We start from the raw sequence: 19,459 nt of genomic DNA, 5'->3' as shown, positions 1-19,459 counted from the left end.
TAATGCACTTATCATACAGCAAACTGAACATCTACTAAGCACTGACTGAAGATGAACATGGCAAGCAGGTCAAGCATTGACCCATACTTGCCGGAGCAATTCAGTGTTGAAGCAGGTGTGGCACCAATGGGTTTTAATCCATAGTTGAAGATGGAGTCATGGCCTGTACTATCTTTACTATCTGCCTTCTACCTATGAAATATCCCTGATAGAGCACACCTACCATAAGCTTTTCTTACCTGTTCATGCCTTCTGTCTCTAGCTCCTTGAAGGCCAAAGAAAACGCGTCTTTCATGTGCCATTAGTGCACATACTGTACATAATCCAACTTCATCCAGTTTGTGGATGCAAGTTGGGATGTTCAAGTATGCCTTCCTCCTAGGGCTCATTCCTTGAACTGATTGAGCATATCTACCATTGAAACTAAGGCAAACATGCAGGGGAAAACCTGCCTATGTTCTCTGAAGTAAAAAGCCAAACAAACGTCCTTTGTGACTCATTCACCGACACTTCTACTTTTACTTTGAAAGTAAAAAAACTCTATTGCTAACTTGTATCCTGAGCAATACTAAAGATGTGAAAACAATCATCAGACATTATATTGTGTCCTGTACCCTTTTTCAACAACATTGGTTAGGATACAAGTTATTAACTGAGTTTACACATTTTCAAAGCAAGTAGAAGTGTTGGTGAAAAGCCCCACGGGTCATTTCTTTGACTTATTTCACTTACTGTGGTTCTTGTGGGCAATCTGGGTGGTCCTGTGTTGTAAACATAAGTTCCCTAAACAACACTTCACAATCTAGTCAAGCCTTTACATTTTGGCCTCAGGGTACTCTGTGACAATGTGGCTTATGTTTCGTCCTCCATTATCTGCAGTGTGGGGACGTTAATGCACTTGTCAATCGGCAAACAGAACACAAACCACATTCTGATGGCGGATACAGGTGTCAAGGAGTCCACAACCAACTCCATGATTTGGTGAAGTAGAAGCACACAAATTCTAAAGCTGCTTGCCTAATGAAGTAGTGGACTATGGAAGGAAGGTATCCAGGCGCAGCCATTGAAAGGTTCAATTAATGGCAGCTCCACCGCAGTCAATTTCCCAATTGTTCTTTACTGAATTATACAATGTAAAACAATCAGGAAAACAAAGGGCTGGGTAAGATGCACATTAGGGACACTAAATATGAGTCTTCTGACTATTTCCATGCTTAGAGCAGACTTTACAATGGAAAAAATGTCTTTACAATCAGCATGCTCTATTTGCATGGAACCAACTAAGAATACAAATGTGAGTTTCTTTTACAACCGTATAACAACAATGTAAAACTGAGAGTTACCACTGGTTGCCTATAATATTAGTAGCAAACTGAATGTGAGTACTGAAGAGGGGACACACTAAGAACAAGTAATATTGGGAGACATCCTGATGAGCTAAATTCATTCTTCTTTCCTTTGTGTCACAATTACGGTATAAAGCAAAACCAAAGGGGATGATGGACGGAGTGTTGAACAATGCAAGCACTCACCCCCAGTCAACTGATCTGGGTTTAATGCATCATCATTTTTTATCTCACTCCGCCACCCCAGTTCAGACATGGCCATATGCAAATCAGACTGACCCTGTGCCTCATGGGAACAGTCCAGCCCGAACTACCTAGCCATGTCTTCCCTGGACCGGAAACAAGCATCCTGGGTCCGGTTTCTGGCTAATCAGCCGTCATCAGCCAGGCTAGCTTGAATCCAGTGGCAAAGTGAGCAAGGGACCCACTTCTGGGCATAACCTGCCAATTTAGGGTGAATAAAGCAAAACCAAAGTGGATGATGGACAGAGTGTTGAACATTGCAAGCACTCACCCCCAGTCAACTAATCTGGGTTTAATCCATCATCTTTCTTTAGCTCACTCCGCCACCCCAGTTCAGGTGTAAAGCATAGCCGTATCAACTGTATTTTCTTCAGTTCTGATCATTTTCAATTGTACTTTGCTTGAGAGGAAGTCAGAATATCATATACATAAAGGGCACCCAACCTAATATTTGTACTCTAAACGCATTTTACAAAAACATCATCCCATTTGGTGTAGATGTACTATTATTAAACGTGTTACAGAGTAGAATGCATCATGTGCCTTTTTCCTCATATACATTTAACTATCATATGCAGTCACCATTTTGCGATGGTTTAGACTGACATATTCACGTTATTTGCTTCCTTGCTGTAATTTAGTCATTCTTGTCCATGTGCAGAGCCAAAGTGAAATGGGCCTGGTACTGTGTTTAAAGATCACTCGTTGGAAAACTCCGATGGATGTCGTTAAAATTGCTCTCGAGTCACCTTTTGCCATCATTGCTGATTATTACAAGTCTGACGGATTTGAGTGGGTTAATAATATATTACCTTTAAATACGTGTTATATTGGTATTGATGTGTTCGCATTTGCCTTGGTGTATATCACTGTTCTTCGGTGAGATTAATAAAATGATGATATGAGGGAAATGACACCACAGGAGTAAGACTGATTACAATATAAATGCTCACTTCCAGTAAAAGATGAAATAGGATCATTGTATCCCCTTTGCCCTTCATCCATCCTCTTGCTGATGCTGATTGTAATCCTGATAATCATTTGCCAACCAGCTGCAAATAATTTATCAGACAACAACTCTGATATGCTATCTAAAAATGGACATGCCAGAAGCTATTAGGAGCCAGATGGGGCTGAAAATTGGACACCTGAAAGCAACGTGTCTATTACCTGAGATGGATGGATGGCATTTTCCTAATTGTTAAAGCAATAACAAAGTGTGATTCCATTCAGGCAAGATAGATTGCCATTTGAGCTGTTAAGAAGAATACTCTGTACTGTAAAAATATGGAAATGAAACAGAGGCGCCATCAGTGTGCAATCTAAATGTAAGCTGTCTAATTTAAACGAACGCTGCAGAAAGATAGAAACGCTTTTTCAAAACATTATCAAAAAGGGAATTATATGAAGGGAGATAGGATGCCATTCAAGTTTATGCATTCATGAATCGTTATGGTGTATACTTACGATGCTTTATTTCTGAGTGATATATGTTGTATACAAACAGATACAATGCCGTACTGGAATCAAACCAGGAGTGTGCAGGACCGGCTCAGGTCACAGAGGCTGTGACTTTTTAAGCCCCTTATCTTGAACAGAACCTGAGCGTCCTCACGGGAGAGGCCGTCCTCTGTGCTGTGACCTTGTTTGTCTCGGCAATTTCCTGAAAGGCCTTTTTAGGTCAAAATCGTCGCATAGCGAGTCATCTCAAACCACAAAACAACACAATAGATGCATATTGACTAGCAACTACCATTTTACAGCATGCCTTGTTTATCAAGGAGCTATATCGTATGACATGTTTGCTCCAGTTTTTTTTTTTCAACATGTGGATAGATCTAATTTTCCAAAGGTCACAGTTGCTTCTTAAGTTCCTGCTATTTTACATTACAGTCCTTCTGCTTTGTTCTTTCGACATTGGATCACACGTTCATTTTGCAACAGTGTGAACAACTTTAATGCTACTTTTTATTTTGAAGTTCATTTTTGAGTATTATGAGAATTCTGGCGCTCACCAAAGTGGTCTAATTCATTTGAGCAACATTGGCGCTAAATAAAAACTGTAAACAACATTTCATCACCATTATCTAACACAATTGCAATATTTTCCATTAGAATTGTTTCTTTTAAGCTTATTGTCCTTCAGGAACAAATTATGATTCCCACCTGAATGCTGCAAAATTTTCTTTTCCGTTATTTCAGCAAATTATCAACTCTGAACTACCTAATTTTACATCCAATGCTAATCCCATGGGATCCCTTAAAACCGAACGCTTATGTGCTTATTGCCTCAATGTATACTCACCCGATTCCTCTATTAACACCGACTATTGACTTTTATCACTGTCACCCTATCTATTAAATTCTTTTGAGGAATAGCAGATTCCTAATTGTCTTCCTTTGTGTCTCATGGTTTTCTCTCCTTAATGTAATCAAACAACAGGGGTTCCTGATGTAGAATCATAAAGAGAAATGTTAGTATAAAAATCACGTAATAACATAATCAAAATAATATATACATGGTCTCGCAGAAATGTCTTTTAGCAAATCATAAAGAATGTCAGGGAGAAAAATGAACTGGGTACTCAAAAACGTAACACTCAAATACTATTGACCCACATGGAAATATGACAGGAACAGAATACCATAAATTACCACCTTATTCACTATATGAATTAATCTCGTGACTCAAAGTCAACAGTGCTCTGATCCAGTTAAAATAAGGGATCATCATCAAAATTCAAGCAATAAAGGAATTCCGAGATTAAGATGTAAGAGATGGGAGGCAGAATTAAGCTGAAAGGTCTTCAACAGGAGATTCCATCTATGTGTAAAAAGCCAATGTCAATGTGGGCGGTATAGTTATAGTCAGGTGAATATGTCAGAGACAACATTAACGTTTTTAACAGCAACAAAAACACAGAAATTTACTAGCTATAGTTAGCACAGCTAACTATAACTTGTGGCCCTGCCATGCACTGCTTATGACCTCACATTACATAATCCATGACATGCTTTACGACATTACTGATGACATTATTGACGGCATCTCAAATGACATCATTGATGACTTCACGGATGATACCACTGATGACATCATTCAATGAGTGTGCTAGTTTATTTTATAGTTTGCATAGTGGAGTGTAACTACTATATTACTTTTCTACCTAATTTTGTACAGCCTGTGTCCAGCTAATGGTGCAAGTGTTTACAAAACACGTGCACTCGTAATGCAACAAAGGGTTGTAGAGGTATTGAACATGTTATAAAATCGTTGTATTGAAGAGGAATTCTGTGTGCAGGTGATAGTTGATGATGTGTGTTCAGCATACTCCCTTGTGTGCATGCACAAAGTTCCAGAACTGCATGGACTTTTTAACTCCATGCCTGCTTCCTTTGATGCTCCCTTTGTGGTGCCTATTTTGTGGGCCAAAGGAAAAGCTCAACAATGACTTAAAAAGTCTTATTAGTGCAGACGGTCTCAACATGGGTTTGGAACTGCTCTGGCGGGGCAGTCCCGTCGCTTCACTGTCAAACTCGTAATAGGGCCCTAAGTATTCTAAGCAGCCTTGAGTTATTGAACAGAATCATCTCAGCATGACAATTTCTACATAACATAGAAGACTGTGTGCACCGGGTAGTAACCTTTGTACATGTGCTTCTTTTTCTTCAGAGGGTGGGCTATCGGTAAGGTTTTCACCACATTATGAATTCTGAAGGTAGAATAACATTTAGCACCTTCAGATCTTGGTTATTTTAAGTGAATAGTGTTTTTTTTTCACAAGTGTTGCATAGAATGTACGTTGTTCTTAGTATATACTTTTTAATACTCTATGGTGTATTTCTAATGAAACTCACTGTTTACAAACAGTGTGGTGCAGAGTGAACTCTCTGCATAGAGTGAGTAAGGTGCACAGTACTCATTTCTCCAGTCATATTAACTTAATTTCTCAATGTAGGTTTGGTGACTGTCGGGTGTTTATACAGATAGAAGCTGTCTATAGTAGAACATTAATTTTGGAACAGACATTCAGTATTTTTAGTAACTTGGCTTTTTCTGAACAGTTGTACACAAATTAAACACAGTATTGAATGAGGCTTTCCCATATATCTGTGTTAATTGTTAATGTGAACTACGGTATCCATGAAGTATATAGTACATGGTCCAAATTGCACATAACCCATGTTTTCTATACCTAAGGAAGTTGTATCTGTGATGGCTTTAATGATTCCTCATGTTGTTCTGGAATATTTTGTACTTACTTTCAGGCCTCTATCACCATTCTAATTTACAGAGAAATGCATACAAAAACTATGCTTGGATGACGTCATAAGGGATATCATCGGTGATGTCATCAATGAACTCCTTTGAGACGCCATCAGTTATGTCATAAATGATGCATGGCGGAGACGCAAGTTAAAGTTATGTCTGCTAACTATAACTGCTGCATTTCAGTGTTTTTTTAGTTCAAAACATTAATGTTGTCACTGACATATGCACCTAACTATAATGTAACATTAACCTTTGTTTTTTTCAGTGTCTTTCTAAGGATTTTTTTAAACCAAAAACAGAAATTTTTTATCACATCTAACTATTATGTTGTTTTTGTCAGTGAATTTCTAGCTTATTTTAAATTTAAAGTATTATTTTATTACCAAAAGTAAAGCCAATCCCACACCTCATGTGTCCTTTGGCCGTGTATACGAGGGGTAGGCCACAGTGCCTTATTTATTTTAAAGGGGAAGGGGCCAAGGGGCCCAGTCCCCGAGCCTCATTAAGCCAATTAGGCCCTGAGTACCCCAGGGCCTTATGTGTTTTATAGGGGAAAGGGGCCAGGTGACACCACTCCCTGTGCCTTATTATGTCCTGTGGATCCCATCCCAAGTTCCTCTTTTTTAAAGGAGAGGGGATGCCACTTGGCACCCCTACCTGAGCCTCATTAGGTTCTGGGGACCCCATCCCCCTTCCCCCAGGGCCTTATGTTTTTTAAACGGGAGGGGGACCAAGTGGCCCACCTCCTCAAGCCTTATTAGGCCCTTGGTACCCCATTGCCGAGTGCTGTTTTTTTAAGGGGATTTGGAGCAGCAAACATCTAATAATGTATTATGTGTGATACAGAATTTGTTATATATGTTCTGGAATGTGGGTTCCAGATGCAATATGTGGGAAGTACTGTCCATAAAGTCAAAGTTCGCATTTTGCAGCACATCATGACCAAAGGAAATTAAGATACAACTAACCCATGGACAAGATTTTTGGGATACACATGAGGGTAATGTCAGCAGGCCATGGTACTACAACATTAAACACATCAAAGTCAACCCATAGAGAAGAAACTGAGAAATTGAACTTCACAGATTTGAATCAAGAATGGTTATCCTCTTAGGCACTCAGAAACCTTGGGGACATAATGTTGATGCTGAACTACATGTACATATTTAAATTGGCCATTTCCCACAGAATATTTGCATTATTGTGGCTATTATGCACCACTAATTGGCAGACATCTATATGTGCTGACATCTTTAAATGTTTGATAAAAAATGGTAGAAATCTGAGGAGTTTTTTCATTAGATGTTCCAATGCTATTACTTTAATAATTGTCCTTTATCTATCATATGCATATGCATTGTGTTCACCATAGGGGGACATAACTGAACTGTTCTAGTGGTTAAACAGGGGTAAGAAGAAAAACTGAAAAAAAGGACTGTTTATAAATCCTGTGAGTGAGTCAATCAGGGTTGCCAACGTGAATGCATAAGCTGAAATGGGTTGGTGCAGTAGCATTTTCTGCACAGCTACATGATGGAAAAATAAAGCACTAAAGAGAATTTTAATATCCTGCTTTTCCTGAGTCGTTCGTGGGAATTCTGTAGAAAGGGTGGGCTGGCTCAATGATTGGGGAGAGCAGTTAATTGGTCCGACAAAATAAATATACCTCAAGCCACAATTAACCAATGAAGAGACACTGAAAGATTTAAAGACACTGAAATGCCAGAGATCCTCTTACATCTAACAGCATTTGAAAACGTCAGAATGACGAAACGCGTCATGCTGGGTGAAATAAAGATTTCCAAGACCCAAGAGTGCTCTAGTTGTGTTCCTTGAAGCAGGACATTGTTGATGGATGATATATATATATATATATATATATATATATATATATATATATATATATATATATATATATATATTATCTACTGTCGGTCGCCAGTAGATAGTTATAGTTAGGACCGAGTTTCCATAGGAAATCTGAAAATACTATTTTGAATAACTTTGACGCATCCTCGCGAATTTTTCAAAACTAATGGGGCGCTCCGTTCAGCTCCTACACTGAAAGTCTCGGGGTGATTCGTCAAGCGGGGTCCCAAAACGTGTTTTCCCCATGCATTTTTCCATAGGACCTTTAGTCAAAGGTACAGCCCGAACGGCTGAACAGAATTACTTGAAATTTGGCAGAGAGGTAGTCCTGAGGTCAGGGAAGTGCCTTTTGCAGGTCTGGTGTCAATCTGTTCAGTAGTTCCTGAGAAAATAGCATTTAAAAGCATATAAATATCTATAAGCGCACACCGTGCGCGCACCGTGCGAGCACCCTAACGTGTGCGAGCGTAATTCTGATTGGTGGTTACATGTTAGTCAACGTTCGAATCGGTCGAAATCAGGAAGTGTCGGCCGCCATTTTGTTTGTTTTCAGTGCGAGAGTGAAAAAGGAAGGTGGCGAAAGTGAAAAGGGGGCAGGGTAGAGAGTTCCTGACCCCCTAGCCTTTGTCAGGGGGTCCCTGAGGGACCCCGAAGGCAGAATTTTTTTTTTAATCGTGGGGGTGCGCGCGCCGTGCGCGCACGATGAAAATCCCCCCAAAAATTAAAAAAACTTTCATACATCGTTTATTGTAAAATAAATATATAACAAAAATAATAATACATAAATAAATTAGCATTTAAAAAACTGTACAAATTCACTGAAAAAACCATAGGTTTCACACACGTTATAGTTAGGAATTACCATTTAAAAAACCTTGCAAATTCACTTAAAAAACCATAGGTTTCACACATGTTATATTTAGGTGGATATTTCACTCGTAAAAAACCAATGAAATTCCCCCGTTATAGTTAGTTCAGATAACTATAACTCGCGCAACCGCCACTCTATCACAAGGATGATGTCATCAGTGATGTCATGAGTGATGCCACTGACCATGTCATGAGTGATGTAATATGTGACGTCATGAGCAGTGGATTGCGGGCGCGCGAGTTATAGTTATCTGAACTAACTCTAACGGGGGAATTTCATTGTTTTTTTACGAGTGAAATATCCACCTAACTATAACTTTAAGTGAATATACATATATATATATATATATATATATATATATATATATATATATATATATATATATATATATATATATATATATATATACATATATTTTCAAACGGAAACCCCCCCAGGGAAGGGGAAATCACTGGAACGCATGGGCACATTGAATTATAATCCATTTTTTATTTAGCGACAGCAAGATGCGTTTTAGCCCATATGCATTTAACAATTTCTGCAACACAAAATAAGCATGGTCAGATGTCATGCTTTTAAATCTATCCAATTACAGTCTTTTTTGAGGGCAGCTGGGGGCAATGAGAGGAATACAATATCCCAGTATGATACCATTTTTTGGATGCCCTCTCGGGTGTACAAAACATATGTTCAGCATATCAGTGTACCGGCTACTTTGCAAATGTAACCCACTTTATATTTTATTCGATAATTGAAAGCGAGCCAGTATAGCATCATTCATTTAATCACAGACTGGCCTAATACTTGAGGTCTCTTGAAAAAGCTCACTTTGCATGAGCCGCTCGTCGCTACCTTTAGGAGCCATTAGGAGCCATTATTTTACCATCATTCACTGTCCCATGGGCACAAGCACTCAATACTGTTTGTCCGAATCAGTAAATTGCCAAGTTGCTTCCCCGATTTATTAATCCTAAGAGCAGTGTCCCTCACCTCAGCCGCATTTCAAATATATAACCCCTAACCTCCATAGGTTGTTCATCCCAATGTGGTGGTTCTGGTTCTTAGCCAACTGGTCGTCCCTCGCACCAAAACAGTTACCTGGGGTGACCGACGCTTTTTGGTGGCGGCCCCCAGACTCTGGAACACCTTGCCCCTTAACATCAGACAAAGTGTTACACTGCTTCAGTTCCGCAAACTCTTGAAAACCTGGCTGTTCTCTCATTAACCTCTTTTTCTTTTCTTCCCTCACATCTGTTCAATTAACTGGTTTACCCCCTCACATTTCCTTAGTCAATATTGGTTTTTAGCGCCAAGACGCCTACGGGTATATGCAGCGCTTTACAAATATTAAAAATAAATAAATAAATAAACGCCACACACTCATGCTACCTTGAAATCACACTCAATCATTGCCACCAGTCAATTTCTCTGAATGTGGCAGTTCTGGCAGGCATCCCTATATGTCCATTGCAGAGTTATATCAAATTGCCACAGAACACTTGTTGGGTGGATTCACCCTTCATGAGAATTGACTCACATTGCATTTTCTAAACAAAAACTCTCCAGGTAAGGGGAACTCACAGGAACTCAGGGTCACGTTCTTGAATCATAATCCATCATTTATTTAGCAACTCCGGTCTTGTGATTAATTAATCAAGTAAGCAACTTGGAGTTTCTGGAGGAAAATTCGCTCCTCAGCCCTACTCACACTCTTTTCTGACCACAACATAGCATGGAAACCGCAATATTAGCTTTAACAGAGGTGTTGAAATGTCTGTTCGACAAAGGATCTGTGGATATTATCCTTCTCAGCCTTAGTGCAGCTTTCAACATGGTCGACCATGAGACTCTTATGGATAGGATGAGTGACTTAGGAAAACGTGGCCTTGAATTGGGTGTGCTCCTTCTTGAGAAATAGGTTCTTTCAAGTATATGAACCACCCTGTTATTCCAACATCTTTTCTTTAAAGTGTGGATTTCCACAGGGCTCTTCCTTACGCCCTACACTTTTTAAAATCTACCTATGTCCCGTAATAGACATTGTTAAGGATTTTGGAGAGTCAATTGTGTCTTATACTGACAACACACAACTCGTCGTCTCCCTCTCCCCAGAGGCAGGCTTATATCAGCAACAACTTGCGCCATGCTTAGAGAAAGTGTCATGGTGGATGGTGACCCATTTGCTTAAGTTGAATGGAGACAAGACAGAGGTGATGATCTTAGAACATAAGCTCGACCCACAAATTCATATTAGTTGGCCAGAGAGCTTAAGACCACCTGCCTCCACCATCCCCATATAATGTTTAGGAGTGTGGTTGGACAGTTCCTTATCCATGGAAGCTCAGGCAAAAAATGTACTGCATCCTGTTTTGGTATAATCAAAACCCTACAAACAATTCTTAATCTCCTACCTGCTCACTCAAGGAAATAGTGGTTTGAGCTTTGATCCTTTCCCATATGAACTACAGAAACTTCTTGTATATTGGCTTGCCCTAATACAATGTTAAAAGTCTGCAGCTTATCTAAACTTTGGCAGTCAGGATGATGCTAAAACTACCTAGACACTCCTCAGCAAAAAGTGCACTGGCCTTTTTGCACTGGGTGACAATAAAGCAGATGATTAATTTCAAGGTGCTCTACCGGGCCCATAGAGGGATAAACCATAAAGGGCCCTCATTGATTAGGGGCCTACACGTACCTTAAGTTCCTCTAATGCACAACTACTAAAGGCCCCACAAATCAAAAGGACCAGATGGGATGGTAGATCCTCTTCGTATCTCGCCCTGAAGTTTGGAACTCAATGCTGGCTGGCTTGAGAAATGAAATTAATGAGCCCCGTTATAGGAAAATGCTTACAACTTGGCTATATCCACACTAGCCCCTTGTATAAGTTTAGTCAGCTAGTGCATCTGTGACTCACTCAGCACTGGGAAGCCTTCAGGTAGCTATGCGCTTTACAAATCAGCATAGTATATAAATACATAAATAAATGAATACATGTTTCTTCATCTGTTTTGTCTGTTGTGCAACAGAATTATTTCAACAATAAATAAAAATGTATGAAAATTAGAAAGTTATTGATTGCAATTCCTCTGGAAATAATCAGGTCTGTCTGGTCTGTTCATTTCTCTATTTGCAATTTTGTACCTCTGCCAGTCCGCAGCAACTCACTAACTGTATGAAAAAATCTCACAGTACAGGTAAGGATTTATCACTGGAAATACTACCAATGAATCTGCCCAAGTCGGAGCATTTTTTCGAAGCAGCGCAGCCTACAATGCCATGTTTATATGACAAGCTGGCTATCATTTTTTCAAAGACACACCCTCAAAGTGGAAAGTAGTTTCTCAAAAACAACAAAAAAGTTTTCACAAACTGTAACATTTCTCTAAGTGCGAGGAAGACTGCCTGTTCTTTCCTGTTTAAGACCATCATGCCATGTTGAGCAGTCTCCTGTTGAAACACATGTTAGAAGTGTTTCTCAAAACAAGGATGATCTTCAGATGTAACAGATCTTGCTGTTCGGTTGCAACACATGTGCAGTGAAAGTGTTTCTGAAATACAGTGGGGCACTAAAGCTAGGCAATTAGGGCATTAACTGATTTTGGACACTGGACCTGTTACCACAAGCTTCAAAATGAAGCCCATTGGAGGTTAATTAGAAGTTGGAAAATTATTCTCTACCTTCGCACTGAATTTTCCTGACTGACTACAGCCTGCCTTTTCTCATCATCCTCTCCAGTCTCGGCTTCTTTTGACATTTCACATTGAATGTCCAAACATCTTTAATGTTTGACTCTGCACCCATTTGTAACTGGTCTTTATTTTGCTATTCTATTTAATATTCTATCCCTGACCTTTTACACTCCCTCATACTCAGTTGTCTAAGTGCTACATTAGTGCCCTTGGGAAAAGAACACTTTATAAGAATAAATAAACTAATAAACAACAAAGAAAGAAATAACGCTATAAACACCCAGACACTGTCTGTGGTGCACAGACCTCTAAATATGACCCAATACTGTTTCCAGTACAAACATGAGTTAAACATCAAAAGGCTAGAAGTTCACTGACAATATTTTGGATGTCCGGGGAATGTGCTTGTGAGGATCAACACCCAACTGCTTGGTGCCGGCATATGTTATGTTGTGTTTATTTGTAAAGTTAATTATACTCCCGAGAGGGTGTCCTGGTGCTTGGTCAGGTGTATAGGTGTGTAGTCCCTAAGGTACTCATACAATGAGCCAGGCCTTTAGCTTCTTGCGGAGCTCAAGATTTGAGGAGGAGGCTCTGATGTGTTGAGGGAGGCTGTTCTATGAAGGAGGATGAGCAACTACCAGTTTTGTTTTTTGGGATGTAGGCAGTGTGTGCAAGTGAGAGTGAGATTGTGGCAAAATGTAGGCATCTGATAGGTTGCTGAAAACATATGTGACTGTTAAGCTATTCTGGTTCTCTGTTGTTTAGGGCTTTGTACGTGTGCATGAGAAGTATGAATTGGCTGTGCTTGTAAATGAGGAGCCAGTAAAACTTCCTTAGTTGCTGTATGATGAGGGTGTGGCATGGGAGGTTGAGTATGACTCTTGCAGCAGTGTTTCTGGTGTTCTGGAGTCTGTGTAGGAGTTGTTTGGAAATTCCGATGTATAGAGTGTTGCTGTAGTCTAGCCTGCTGGTGATGAGGGCTTTCATGACAATCAGTCTGGTGTTCTGAAGCAACCATTTGAAGATCTTTCACAGAATGAGTAGGATGTGAAAGCAGGAGGTGCACACAGTATTGACTTGAGCTGTAATATTCAGCTGTTGTCTAGGAGGATCCCCAGATTTCTTGCATGGTCTGTGTGTGTGGGTTTTGCTCCTGGCTGCAACGGCCACCAGGTGATGTCCAATGTGTAAATATTGTAATATTGTAAATATTGTTGCCAAAGACTAATATTTTTGTCTTGTCAGAGATGAGCCTCAAGCAGTTGGTTTGCATCTAGTATGCCACCATGGTCATGCAGTTAGTGAAGTTGGTTCTTGTGGTGGTTTTCAAGGAGAGGATGAGTTGACTGTCATAGGAGATAATGGTGAAATCTTGTGATCAGATGATGTTGATGAGCGGTGCATGTATATGTTGAAAAGAATAGAGCATTGGGATGTAGGACTGTGCATATCAGTTTTATGGTCTCTGATATTAAGGGTGGAAGCCTGACCTTATGGGATCTTTCCACAAGGAAGGGGCAGATCCATTTGAGAATGGATCTTTCTGTGCCAATCTCGTGGAGCCTTCTGATGTGGGAGACAGTGTTGAAGGCCACAGTGATGTCAAGGAGGATGAAGGCTGTTGTTTCTCCTCAGTCCAAGATGATTTGAGTTCCATTGGTTGCAGTGATGACTGCTTTTTTAGTGCTATGGTTCTTTCTAAATCATGATTAAGTGCTGTCTAGCAGATGGTGAAGTTCTGGGTAGGTTGTGAGTTGCTTGTTGATAGCCTTTTCAGTCACTTTGGATGTATGGTGGAGCAGGGAGATTGGTCGGAAGATGCTGAGTTGATTTGGGTCGCTTCTTGAGGAGGGTGTTGATTTCTGCAAGTTTCCATTCATCCAAGACAGTGGCGGACATGCTGGAGGTGATGATAATGTGGATCAAAGTGGAGGTGGTTGGACATGGGTCTGTTGGGGCTCCTGAGTGGATGGTTTGCATTATTGCCACAGTATTGTTTCTGGTATGGGTTGATCATTCGGTGAGGTGGCAGTCTTGGTTGGTGGTGGGTAGGTTAGCAATGAGTTCTCTGGGTTGGGATGATACAGGAAGTTGCTGTAGATGTTTGCAATTTTCTGTGGAAGAAGTGGGATGGACTGTTGCAGATTTGCATGGAGGCTGTGATGTTGTTGACAAGGGCTGAGGTGAAATTCTTTATGATTTCGAAGATCTATTTGCAGCTGTTAGAGGTTCCTTCGATGCTGTCCAATAGTGCTTTTTTCTTGATGTCTCTTATTTGCTAGTGGTGGTATCTGACTGCAACCTTGTAGGTAGTTCTACAAGGTTGTAGGTAGCCTGCTTGTTTTATCTACTATGGTTGTTGGGTTTGATGAGTGCACCGGAGTCCGCACAGTTCTTGATTCAGTTGTTGAGATCCTTGTCGGCATTGTCTGAGGTGCTAGGTTGATCCCTGCTGAGGGTGCTGAGCCACTCTGCTTCTGTAATTTTGTCCCCGCCGAGGCTTGGAATGCTGAACCTGGTATGGGTATTGACTTGAGGTGTGTCAATTTTGAAGTGAACGATGAAGTGGTCGGTCCATGTCACAGTGTGCTGAAGTTGTATTTGATGCTGTCACTTTTAGTTACATTGGTGTCCAGTAGGTGTCCTGCAGAGTGTGTTGGCTCTGAGATGAGCTTGTGAGTCTGATGTTGCTCAATCTTTCAAAGGGGCTGTGGGGCAGGGGTAGTTTTAATCCTCCAGGTGAAAGTTGAGGTACTGGAGAAGACTGTAGGCTCTGGAGCTGATGGTGAATGGAGCAACCGAGTCAGTTATGAGGTTGGTAAAGGGTGCTCATGATCTGGGTGGTTGGTAGATGGGGGTTTCAGGGAGAAGTTTGAAAGATTTGCAGATTGAAGTGCAGATGTTCCATGAATGAGGTACTGTTCTCTGTGGATGTGGAGAACCAGCAGTGGGTGCAGGTGAAAGCTCCTACGGTGGTGTGAGGCACAGCATGTCAGCAGTTGGGGGAATGGTGTCTGAGGTCTAGTGACCTAAGGAGTGTTGCTCGGTGGTGATCGGATCAGGGTTTCTGGCCCTAGGCCTAGGCACAGACAGGTCCAGGTGTGTTTGCCTTTAGCACACCAGTGGTGCACTCACTGTGTCCTTGTTTCAGCTGCCATTAAGTGGATACTGGGAGGGGGGAGTAGTGCAATGTACTGTGGTGTCATTTCCTGTGCTAATGCATGATGGGAAATAAAGTTGTCTTGCTTGGCTTCTTCTTTTAATGATGGGTTTGGTGGGAAAACCAGTAATGTCACTTCCTGTCCAGATGAATGAAGGGAAATTCAATGATGTCACTTCCTGTGCAGGTGGCTAATGGGAGGTCCAGTGATATCACTTCTTGTGCTGATGAGTGATGGGAAATGAAGTCCTTTCTTGCTTGGCTTCTTCTTTTAAAGACTGTTTTGGTGGGAAAACCAGTAATGTCACTTCCCTTGCAGGTGTATCATGAGCGAATCAGTGATGTTGCTTCCTGTGCTGATAGATGACAGATACATCTCACCAATCTCAGTCAGCAGAGGACAATGTTGACAAGAGCTGTGGACAGAGTAAATAATGTTTACAAACTACCAGATAAACAATATCAGATCAAAAAATGGCGGAATAGCTTCCATTGGAAAGTCCATTCACTGTTGGCTAAATCCAGTCAGCAACAAAAGAAACTGCTGGAGGCTCATGCTAACCCCTTAACTTGGTTTCCTGGGAACGGAAGGTGATGGCAATCATGCAAATGGAAGGTACTGGAAGTCTGATATGTCTCTCCTCCATACACATCCCTCAAGACTATTCACTATGGCCATTTGAAATGCACATCTTATAAACATTGGATGAGTACGCAAGGAAACCATTAATGATTGCCCACCTTCAACATTAGATTGTAAAAACAGCATTGGCTCACTGTTGAAACATCTATATATAATAATTGTTAAGAAATGATCTCTATATTGCAATTAATGCAGATGGTCTATTGACTACAAATATTCAGATTCAAATGGTGGATATTAAAACAAGATGTATTTTAATTGCCAAAGTGTTCTTATAGGTTATCACAATCAAGTGATATATACTACACGCTATCACACATTGGCTTAGGTGCAGTTCAATAAAGTGTGTATGGTCAAAGTTATAATGACATAAGAACAAGGGTAAATGGACTTCTGAAGTAGTTTAGTTAAGGTATTTCCCATTATCTACTCTAGGAATATAGTTCCTAGTCATTGCTGCATATATCAAAAACAATTTGATCGACCAGTTGTTCAAGGGTCATCATGAGAACAGAATTAATAAAATTGCATATAGAGAGGATCCAAAGCCTGTAGTATTAATATGTTCAATGGGAATGGATCCAAGGAAGTGTGGAAGGGCCCAAAAGCCCATTTGACTATACATGAATGTGATATGTTCATTCAACATATTGATTGAAGTGCCTGTGATGATTTAAAAGTGGAGTGGCTCTACTTGCATCAGGTTGGGTATGCGATATTAGAATTTCACAGCACTGCAAACTGCCTATGTCTGCAACCTGAACGGAATCTGAAGGGATGCATGTAGTCATAGGGAAGCAATTTATTAATCTACCCAATGGGTTTAGAACTGGGTCTTGAGAAGGGGACAGATCAGTAAGGCTTATGGCACCATGTCAGGCTCCTACTTCAACATGGGCGGCATGGGTCTGGTTAGCTTTCTGGCAGATACGTGGTGGTCTTGCTACTTAGAGTATTCACAGCCAGAGATGTTGGTGCAATGTAGATAATTCTTGAAACTACAGTACCCAGCAGGCTGCGTACTTTGGTGGTCGGTTGCACCTTGGCAGGTTTTAGAAATACAATTTTCAGCTTGCTGAGTTTTCCAGCATGGTACAGGAAAATTCCGAAAAAAGAAATTGCCAGAAAAGTACAGAAATAATAGCTGCTGAGCAAGTCTTCAACATTTGAAGGAGTTTCTTCTGTCTATTCAGAATTTTCACTTAATTTAGTAAGTTGGAGATAGGATAAATAAGTGTAATTAGGCTTTGCAAACCTTTCCATTTGGTTTGATCTATTTATGTACAGGATATACCTTTTCCTATTCTATGATTGTATTTTCTGGATTTGCAGAATATTCCCTGTATGTTGCACAAGGGAATGTGCAAAAAGACAGTCTTCTGTAGTCCACCTTATGATATTGTCACATTCCACTCAGATACATATCTTTTCACTCTTTTTCTGTAATACTCCATACCACCATTTGGACAGATCAGTTAATTCTCTTTACTTCTTTTCTTATACAGGCATCTCTATTCTGCTACTGAAAGTTACCCTGAAGCAGATGAGTTTCCAGTCTGTCCCTCTTACTTATAGGGCTTCATCATACTCTGCTTATTTAGTAGTAATGGTTGTACCAGTAGGAGGAGCAGTAGTAGTGTTTGTGGTAAACTAATTGTGAATGGTGTCCTATGTTGCAGGAATCAAAGTCTTTATACATTTCTAATAATATCTGACACACCACAACTGACAGTGTCTGTGTCCCAGCGTGTATATGGCCCACAAACATGGTATAAATATGGCAGCAGAGTTCATAATTCATGCTCCTGCATCTCCCACTTTAGTACATCTCTAGCTTCCTCAGCAAAGATATGGCCCCAAACTAGGAAAGTTCAGGCTGGGGTCTAGTTTGTGCCTGGCACCTCAAGTCCTGATCTTGTCCAACCCATTATTATATAGGCCCACCCACACAAGTGAGGTAGCATTTTTTTGGGGATACCTGGACAAATACTGGGTGGTAGGAAATTTGTGCTGACGCAGTGATCCTATAACTTTCCCACAGAGACATGTGTTAAAAATTATAATTTTTGGGCTAAATTTGAACTTTGCAGGGAATTCTGGGCAAACAAATTTTGGGGGATCCATGCAAGCCAAACCCCCTGGACTCCCCGGGTGTTTAGGTTACCCCCTTGCATAAACAGGTCGTTTTGTGATAGATTTTTTGATGTTTCCACTATACGTTTTGGGCCTCTCCATGTCACAGGGCCATTGTCCACCCACACAAGTGAGGTAGCATTTTTATCGGGAGACATGGAGAAATGCTGGGTGGAAGGAAATTTGTGCCAGCATGGTGATCCTACAACTTTCCCACACAGAAATGTGAGGAAAATGTGATTTATTTAGTTAGATGCAAGGTTTGCAGGGGATTCAGGGTAAGAAAACTTTGGAGGATTTCCATTAGTCACACCTCCCTTACCTCCCCCAGGGGTTTTTCTTTTTTTAATAATGACTAGGTTTGGTAGGTTTACCTAGATGGCTGCCGAGCCCGGGACCAAAAACGCAGGTTACCCCCTAGCAAAACCAAGTTGTTTGTTACAGATAATTTTGGTGTCTCCACTATATGTTCAGGGGTAATTCTGTCACAGGAAATTGGCCTACCCACACAAGTGAAGTACCATTTTTATTGGAAGACTTGGGGGAATGCTGAGTGGTTTGTGGCTTCTCACAGATTCTATCACAGAAATGTAAGGAAGATATGTTTTTTTGTCAAAGTTTGAGGTCTGCAAGGAGGAATTCTGGGGAAAAATAACATGATGAGAGCCAAACAAGTCAGCTTACAAGTTTTCTAAGTTTTCCTATTTGTCGGCTGAGTTAGTGCCCTAAATCCACAATAAGGCTCATTGCAAAACTATGGTTAGTTTTCAGTGGAAAATGTGATGTGTCCATGTTGTGTTTTGGGACGTTTTCTGTTCTGGGCACTAGGCCTACCCACACAAGGGAGGTACCATTTTTATTGGGAGACTTGGCGAAATGCTGAGTGAATGAAAGCTTGTGGCTCCCCACAGTTCCAGAACGTTCCATCACAAAATGTGAGGAAATAATGTTTGTTCGACAAATTGTGAGGTTTGCAAGGGATTCTGAGTAACAGAACCTGGTGAGATCCACACATGTGACCCAATCCTGTATTTCTATGGGTGTCTAGCTTTCACAAATGTATAGTTTTTCTAGGTTTCTCTAGGTGCTGGTTGAGCTAGGGCACAAAATCAACAGCTAGGCACATTGCAAAAAAAGGGTCAGTTTTCAGTGGAAAAATGTGATGTGTACACATTGCCTTTTGGGCCATTTCCTGATGTGGGTACAAGGCATACCCACACAC

The sequence above is a fragment of the Triturus cristatus genome, chromosome 6, assembly GCF_964204655.1.
Source record: "Triturus cristatus chromosome 6, aTriCri1.1, whole genome shotgun sequence".
Taxonomy (NCBI): domain Eukaryota; kingdom Metazoa; phylum Chordata; class Amphibia; order Caudata; family Salamandridae; genus Triturus; species Triturus cristatus.
Note: the sequence above shows the minus strand (reverse complement) of the source record.